General features: G+C 35.3%; 1 long non-coding RNA gene across 1 annotated transcript; it reads left to right on the top strand.

The window, feature by feature from the left end:
- Positions 1–6,765: 6,765 nt before the first annotated feature.
- Positions 6,766–9,060, top strand: LOC121785742. Its single transcript, XR_006047042.1, has 2 exons — positions 6,766–8,581; positions 8,719–9,060. It is a non-coding gene; the product is annotated as an uncharacterized LOC121785742 (long non-coding RNA).
- Positions 9,061–10,007: the final 947 nt, after the last annotated feature.

Consider the following 10,007-nt stretch of genomic DNA (forward strand, 5'->3'; position numbering starts at 1 on the left):
TACACTAATATAATATATTATTTTCTCTCTCTATCTAACTCACAAAACAACATATCATAAAATCTCGTGTCATTCTCCAAATATGATCTCCTTTCACAGCATATATAGAATGTATATTACAATATAATTAAATCTAGTGTTACCACCCGTGCTATGCACGGGCCAAATGATTTTCAAAAAATAAGAAAATATATTTAAAACGAATTAAATCAAAATAAAAAATATATAGAAAAAATGAAAAAAATTATTGCAAATCAAGAATAGAAACTATTTAAATTTAGTATTCATAAGATTATAAAGATTTAAAAAACATACTTCTATTTTTACATCTATCAATCTATCAATCCACTGTAACGAAAGGACATGAGGGAAAGAAATAGAAATAGAATATGATATACATACAAAAGATTGAGAAATACTAAATACCAAAGTAAATAAATAAAATTATTTGAAAAAATAAATAGTTCATTATAAATTCGATCAACAAAACATAGAATTCAAACATCTTCTCAATAAAATTGTTACAAACATCTCTCTGACACCAGTAATTCATACATTTTGAAAGACTTCTTTGTAAACAACATTAAGAGTAAAATCACTTCTACTATCGTTCTCATCCCCACACACTAAAATCTTCAAACTTTCACGACTTGTGACTCTAGATATAGCAACATAAAATTGTCCATGACTAAAGACCGATTTTTTCAAAAATAATCCAACATGGGATAGAGATTAGCCTTGACTTTTGTTAATGGTCATTGCATACGATACATCCAATGGAAATTAGCGTCATAGGAATCTGAATGGCAGCCTTGGATCAGACAGTATCAATGGCATTCGCGGAATCAAAACCTTATGACCAATATTATGCCCCCCAAGACACATGCCTCCAAAACATAATCGCCTAACCGGGTAGTTATCAATCTGGTGACATTACACAAACTATTAGAATGATCTATGTTTCTTAACAATATCACAGGAGTTCAAACTTTCAATATCAATTCATGATTAGGTGTACCTGAACACTTCAAATTATTCAAAAATACAACTGAATGTATCTCAGCAGAACCATTCGATGTGGAATCTGAATTTGAAATGCTATCAGAGCTCAAATATACTCGACCCTGAGACTGATCCATCTAAACCATGAACTGGTTAACCTCATCGACAACATCAAGCGTGCGAGCAAGTATAGCACGATCATGCAAACAACTGCTCAACTATTCAGGATCCATATAAAAAGCAACCCAAGAAGAAAATTCCTTCAACGTAGAAGCTTCAACAGAAGATTCAACACTCAACAGTCTCATGTTTCTGGTCAACCTCAACACTGTACAATTACTCCAAAGATATGAAGAGTTAATGGTGACATTCACAACATTCAGTCGACTCCCTTTAGGAACAACATGTCAAATTTGTCTAAAGTCACCACCAAAAACTATAGTTTTTCCACCAAACGGTTTGTTCATACTCGAAATTTCAAATAATAAAGATAAATTCTAAGGTAATTAGATTAAATATAAATAAATAAACTATAATGATATTTATAGTTAAAAATATATATTAATTATAAGAAGTATGCATAATATTATAAACACTTTAAAAATATTATAAACAATAACAAAAAGAGAATTGTACTCCCCTAAACTACTGTAAATGAAACATTCCATATTCGGAAAATGATTTTATACAACTTTAATGTCTGATATGAGTAGAGTAAAATAAAATAAAACAAATGACAAAGATGAGATGTGTGACTAAGGATCAAATAATATGATTTAGTTAGAATAATGTTACCACCCATACCATGCGCGAGTCGTAAGATATTCAAATAAAGGAAATGTGCAACTAAGGATTAAAAGAGGAAAAAATCATATAATTTGAATAAATAGATAGTTAAATGATATTCAAAACAAAAAGTGATAACAAATATCACCATCTTAATTTAAAGTCGACAAATGGATATTACTCTCACTCACAATACATGAATTATCTTTATCAAGAACAACATTACTTATAATTATGGAACTTTTAATAAATTCATCCACGTTAGCTACACCAAAAAAATATGCGTAAATGAAATTAAAAAAAATTATATAATTTTTTCAAATTTCAAACAATTTATATAATTTAATTATTAACAATTAACATAATGATTAACTAAAATAACATCTTAATATATAAAAACATTAAAAAAAACTGGGCCCAAAAAACTTTAATTGACCTGCCCAAAAAACACAATTATATAGCAACCTAATAAACTAAAATATATAGCACAAACTTTCTAAAATTATATAAACCAAATATATTAGTTAAATCATACTTCAACTAAATTACATAAACTTGAGATTAGTGATATCAGAATTAACATACTTAGGCATTTAAACAATATAATACACCACATAAATACAATTTTTACACTCATTATTCCTCCCACACGCCGACATATTCTCTGCTGAAACTCTAGCTTCATCTCTCAAACGCGGCGCCCAATCTTCCGCCTCCCTAGCTGGAATAATTTACTCTCAAATTCGGCGACAGAAGCAAGCATCGGCTTCAACTAATATTTCCCATAGTATGAAGGACTAACTTCCAAACACCGATCGCTCAATCGTCACGACATTTCTCTAGTCATACACTCGTCGACAATTTCAATCCGATTAAATGTAAGATCGATGAAAAGCATCGAAATTTCTTCACTAAATAAACACAATTTCTGAATTCTAAACGATTCTCACAAGTTTTCCATTTTTTTAAGGTTGGGCCGCTGTATCGGTCGATTTTTCACCATTCCAAATGGTGGAAAACCGACTACCCCAAAAAAGCCATCCGAAGAAGCCCAAGCGAAAAAACCCTAGAAAATAGAAGCTATATCTCTATAGAGTTGACCTTTTTTTTTGGAAAAATTGCACTTTCCAATCGCTTAAAACACGAACAACAGGGAATGGATTTAGCCTGCTTATGACAAACATACTACAGAAAGGTAAAAAGTTCTTTCGAATATTACTGAATTCAATTAGTAAGGGTGTCACACCCAACTCATCTGACATAACTACTTATAGTAAATAAATTCAAAATTTAAAATAAGCAATCCACACGTCAAGTAAATAAAACACACATATTATATAAGTTCAAAAACCAACATTTATCAAGTACATATTTCATAACATTCTAAACCGTAGTAGGACCCTCTCACCACTCTATATACTACACATTTATCTACATGCAAAAATAATGAGAAGGAGAAGGTTGTCAAAACGCTTCAGCCGCCGAACCTGATAACACGTGCAGTTCCTACGACCCACGTCAACCAAAAACTTCATTAATATCTTATTCCTGAAAAATAATAGAGGTTTATATCAGCCACAACTCAGTGTATATAAGCACTACCTTTAATTTCACAAACAGATATCAAACACATTCTTTCACCAAAATATATCACCAGAAGTAATAAATATCATAATAAATATCATAAACAATTTAATATTCATATGCATATGCCTCTCCGTTCTTTTCATTATTCTATGACGGATCAAGCCTGGTATCTGCCCGGGATTTCCATTGTATACGACCTGCAGGTCCCTTTTAATTATTTGTCATTTCCACGAAGGTCCCTCTTTGCATATTTTCTTTGACCCGTAGGTCCATTATCATTGTATATGCCCGTAGGTCTATTTCCATTATCATTGACATCAAACCCATGGCAAGACTTTCACATATCCTTTTTATTCCAATGATTTAAGATATTCTAATGTCACATAAAAACATATCAATTGCAATAATCACATATCCATCTCACCTTCCACAAATAATTCCAAATAACACATAATAATATTAAGTTCACATCATACAATCCAAATATTCACTCCACTCTAATATATAGCAATCAATTACATAGTATATGTAAAATTAAAAGTGTGATTTATACATATCTAAAAAGAGATAGATAAACTAATTGAATACCGATTCCGTCTCCTGCACTATGACCCTCAATTCTATTTTTTTTCTTTCGTATTTTTCTGCTCCCTTTCAAACCTAAGCTTCCTTTTATATATAAATGTATATGGCGGTGTAATAGACCGACTCTTATTTAGGTACTAATTATTAATACTATATAATAGTTACTATTTATGATAATTATTTTTGTACTCATAATAACTTATACATATTACGGCAGAAATGATGATAATAATATTAATAATATATAGTTATGTGTATCCATTTGGACTGAGTTGCAATTTCCAATAATTCTTGAAATTAGAAATCATGATGAGAGTTGCTAAATTCTTACACGTATCCATGCATAAAACTTTATGTATATCTCCTAGTTAGTAAAACTAATTATACAGGTTATAAGTAGTTCTCGTATCTAGATTCCTAGTTAATCAAACTATTGCTTATGTACATATACTAAAAACAAGTATATATATATTTCGAAAATAATAGTTTCATGCACACACATTCACGTAAATAACATGCACATTTAACTTTAACTATACTAAAGCAACATATAAGTTACACACATAATATATAATTATATTTATTTTAAAAATATTTGTGAAATTTAAAACTATTTATATATTCAACTGTCATCTTAACGACTAATATATCCTCTATCACACTTAGTATCTCTATACTAAAAATGACAATATAATATGTAATGACAATAAAATATGTTCATATGCAAAATAATGCATATTTCGGGTTAGAGATGTCACAGAGGAATTGCATATTCAAATATTATCCTTAATCGTTTAAAAAGTAGACTAAGTCAAAGACGTTGTGTTGTTTGTTGAAAAATATGGATTTCCAAGAACAATTAGCTGCAGAGGAACATATCTATGTAATTCGTTGTCATTTAGATGATATCCCAATTATACTAATCTACTCCCTCCGTCCCACTTAAGATGGCACGTTACATTTTTAGTTTGTCCCAAATAAGATGACACATTTCATTTTTTGGAAACTTTATCTCTCCAATTAATGCAGCCAACCACTTTTTTTCACTCCAATTAAAATATTCATCTTTCTCTCTCATGTGAATTGACCTATTTAAAAAGTGTGCTAAAATTCAAAAAGCCCAAAAAACACAATTAAACGAAACCCAAAACAAACTACTCATATAAGAGACCAACCCAAATTCTATTTAATATCCCCTTTTACATTACACTAATTACTGTTAATCAGCCTAATAAATGAACATTACATACTATAATACAATAGCATATTATACATGAAAATATAAAAGGATTTTCTCCCCATTTCTTCCGCCGCCTCAGCCAAACCCTAGCCCAAAATTGCGCCGCTCCACCATCTCCGCCAACAAAACTTCGCCGCAGACGGCGATGCTGACCACGCCGCACCACAGATCAGCGACAACTTTGTCTACTTGCCAGTAGATTATACTCCATGTAAACTCATGGCTGTTCAACATAGGGCTGTCAATTTTTGACACGACACGATAACACGACACGAACCGGCACGAAATTAATGGGTTTTGGTCAGAACTTATTGTGTTCGTGTCCTTATCGGATCGACCCGTTAAGGACACGAAAATTCTGTGTCGTGTCCATGTCGTGTTCGTGTTATCCGTTAAGAAATAATATTATAATATTATTAATTCTTATTATTTTTATTTTTGTTGAATTTTGTTGGATATTTGTTGGATTTTGTTACTAAGAAATTATTGATGTTTTTATGTTTAGATCAGATTTTGTAATTAGCAATTGGATGTTTTTAATAGGTTTAACCGTTATCAAGTCGTGTTGTTATCGAGTCGTTATCGTGTCATCTCATGTACGTGTTGTTATCGTGTCGTGTTGACCCGAAGTGGTTCGTGTTGTTAATGGGTTCATGTCGTGTTCGTATCGTGTTCGTGTCTGAGGGTAGCGGGTCGTGTTCGTGTTCGTGTTTGTTGTTATCGTGTCGTGTCGTCATCATGTCGACACGATAACGACCCGACACGCATGATTTGTCACCCCTAGTTCAACACCACCTGACAGTCGAAACCCTAAATCGCCATAAATCTCCCCCACACACCGACGAAATCAGTGAGCTTCATCGTCGACGGAGTATTTACCCAAACCCAAGCCAAAATCGGCGACGACTTCACCTATGCCAAACAATCAGAACAAAGCCACTGACCCAGAGACGATACCGAAGGTAGCCTTAGATCTCGACACCTCCACTGAGGAAAACTGTCACGACCACAACGCTTTAGTGATAGTGAGCGCAGCTATAACATGACCAAAATAATCTCAAATGAAAAGGATCAACATAAGGGATAAGTCAAACTCAAAACATTAATTCTGAAGGCGAAGATGGTACATAGTCAGAATAAAATCAGAGTATAATAATTGGGTTCATAATTCCGAATACATAGTTCTATTGCAGCGGAAGAGTCCAAGACAAAATAGCATGTATGAAGACATACTACTTTGGGCTACCTATTGCTACTTATTAATAATCATTACCCAACACCTTCGCCTCCTCGTTCACGTTCAACCTGCACGTTAGAAATGAAACATGCAGGGCTGAGTACTTGGTATACTCAGTGAACCAGTGCAGAAATATAAGTTTAATTTAAATATGTCAGCCACAGTTGAGTGAACACAGGACTTTATTTAAAAGGCCCGAGTCACTAAAATTTCCTTTCATTTCATAGAATTGATTGCGCAATCACATAAACATAGATACCATATCTGAACGTATGTGAACCGGGAAAGTGGCCACATTCCACGACAGTCACTGGACCGGCCAACTCGAAAGCTAGCACACGGTCCCCATATGTGTACACTAGTCCGAGTAGGGTTTGCCGCCCTACTAGGACCCGAATTCGATTTAACATGATTGGCACAGCCAAGCAGATATGTAATCGTAAAAACAAAACAAAGCATGACAAACATGTTTAGAAAAGATTCACCTTTTCATACTAAAATCACTTTTTGAAAATAATGCCCACCTGATATGCTTATTCCTCAATTTAATTACTCGTGTTGGCCTCGCTCTGCCCTCGGGCAAAATTTCCTTTGAAAAACACGCTAATTAGTACTTGAACTATTTCTCCTTAGAAAGAATGCATGCACCCTATGGCATTGCACCTATATCTTTATTCTTGTCTCATAGGATCTCTAGTCCTTTCTCGAACTTCACTATGTGGTAGGATTTATTTATTCACTTCAACTAAATCCAGTAAAATTCTATTACCTCAAACAAATAATCACTTGGGCACTTATTAAATAAAATATGGATTATGGGAAAATCCCTTTTTAAATATTTCCTATGAATTTTCTTAAGGCCGCCCGCGACGCCGGTCGGCCCTTCGCCCTCAGATACTTAGTAATTTATTTGAAAATTAATTAATTGAGCTTCAACTCAAACCTTAAATTAATTCGAACCAAACAATTTATTTCCAAGCCCCACCATTAACATCTCGGCCCAAACTACTCTTATTATTTCTTTAGCCCACATCATCTCAAAAGTTCATGGACTTTCCCTAGAAATCAATCCCCTCCATTTAAAAGCAAGAGGAAATCGGCCCAACTATTAAATAATTAAAGGATGCAGCTCATTGGCCCAAGTGTGAGGAATATTAAGAGGCCCAAAGATTTAATCCACCAAGTCTTATTGTACTCCTTCCACCATCGGCACGTTCCTTCCACCATAGGTTCACGGTGGGCTCTAGCAGCCTCCCATCTCCTTCTGTTGACTTCACGGAGGAGTCCTCCGCCTCTCGTCGCGCTATCGCCGGGCAATCCTCTCTCTTAAGCTAAGTTTTCTTTTTTCTATTACTTAGCTTATTTCGTGGTTTCTACTTGGCAGTGACTATGAATATTAAAATTTTGATTTTTGGGAGTATTTAGCTCACTTGAAAGAGTCCTCACTTTCATACATGTTTACTGTGGAACGATTTTGGTGGATTTGCTATTGTTGTTGGTATTGATGTGAAGATCCTAATGAAATTCTAAGTTCTCATGCTATCTATTGGCTTGTTCTAAATTCGATCCTGTGGCTGCACGAAACTTCCTATATGATGCGTTGTTCGTGTTGGGAGATTACCTTCACTGAAAAGTAGTCTCTGTTCTTTGAGTTTTCAGCTTTTAGACACCAAGTTCACCCACAAACCTTGGGGTTCCTAGTTGCAGTGAAGGGAAGAATGAGTGAGTTTGAGTTGAGCATGAAAACACTTGTGGGAAGGAAGGGAAGAGTTGTTACCTATGGAAAGTAGGGCTGCCTGCAGGAACTCTGCAGAAAGCTCTATTCGAAGCTCTCAAACTCCCTCTCAAATTTGCTCTCAACTTGCTGAATTTTTGATGTGTGTGGAAGGGGGAAACTTAAGCATATGATGGAGTTTTTATAGACCAACTTGGTGTACTTTGGGATGATTAAATGGGGCTGCCTGGACTCTTGTTTTCATGTGCAGAAAATCTCCCCTTTTTCGATTCTTGCCACTTTTAATTAAGGAAGAATTTATTTTATGCTTAGGCCCATGTCTCCCTACATTAATGTGCTTTGTTTGATTTTGTATAGTGTACCAAAAAGGGGAAAGCAGGGGCTGCCTTGAAGGGGGGAGGAGTTGCAGGTATTTGACTTGCTCTTTTTGCAAGTCTTTTGGTCCTTCATAGTTAAAGAGGGGTCGTCCCAGTTCCTTTAATAAGAGTCTCATAAATTCTTGTTCTCTAGCCTTAAAAATTTGTTTGTCTTGCATGATGGAACAAGGACTCGGCTGCACCACTGTTGTCCGCGACGGCTCGCTGCCCCGGGCCCAACGGGCTGATTGAATAGGATCGCGGTTGAGGTGCGGTTTGGGTTGGGAGGAAGTCGCCCAAGCCCTACAAACGGATTCTTCTCTTCCCTTTTTTTTTGCTCTTTGGCCCATTTGAGGGTGTTGTAAACATTAATATCTCATAACCCTTTCATTTATTTATGTAAGGCGATCATGAAGTTCTCAAAAAGTTATTCGAGCTTTATGCAAACACTTTCATTCGGGAAACGACTTCATATCCTTGTACAACGTTCCTTTTATTTCATAACGTATATTAGATTGTTTAGTTCGTTCAATTATTTGTTACATTTTTGGTTTTTGCGAACTATCAACATTAAGCATTTACAAACGGTAATAATTTCCATTCCAAAACACAAGTTAAGACGGCTATGATTTACTAGTTCGACATTAACGAAAAAGATAATAAAGGGGTGGGTATTACATTCTACTCTCCTTAAAAAAAATTTCGTCCCAAAATTTGCTTACATTGAAACAAAAGCTCCGGGTATTTCTCTTTCATTTTGTCCTCCAACTCCCACGTAGCCTCTTCGTGGCCGTGATGCTTCCACAGAACTTTCACCGTCACAACAGATTTATTCCTCTACTCTTTGACCTTCCGATCCATGATCGCCTCTGATTTTTTTTCCTCATAGCTTAAATCTGGTTCCAGAATCATCTCCTCTTGGTGGACTATGTGTTTGGGGTCGAACACGTATTTCCTCAATTGTGACACGTGAAAAACATTGTACACACTTCCGAAACTCGGCGAGAGTGCCAGCCTATACGCCACGGGACCAACTTCTTCCAGGATTTCATAGGGTCCGATGAAACGCGACCTTAGCTTTCCCTTGATGCTGAATCTCGTAATTCCTTTTGACAGGGATACTTTCAGAAAAACTTTGTCTCCCGCCTTGAACTATAGGTCGGTTCTGCGAACATCCGCGTAAGACTTCTGCCTATCTTGAGCTTCCTAGATTCTTTCACCAACTCCATCCCAGTAAAGCGGCGATCTATATTTCTTTCCATACAGTGCTTCATACGGGGCCATGTTTATAGTTGTCTGGTAACTGTTGTTGTAAGCAAACTCTAAAAGTGGTAGTACTAGTTCGCAGTTTCCTCCACGGTCGAGCACTACGGCTCTCAGCATATCTTCCAAAGTCTAGATCGTCCTTTCAGATTGCCCATTAGTATGTGGATGAAATGCAGTACTGAGTTCAACCTAGTGCCCAACTCTCGCTGCAGG

The sequence above is a fragment of the Salvia splendens genome, chromosome 22 (genome assembly GCF_004379255.2).
Source record: "Salvia splendens isolate huo1 chromosome 22, SspV2, whole genome shotgun sequence".
NCBI lineage: Eukaryota > Viridiplantae > Streptophyta > Magnoliopsida > Lamiales > Lamiaceae > Salvia > Salvia splendens.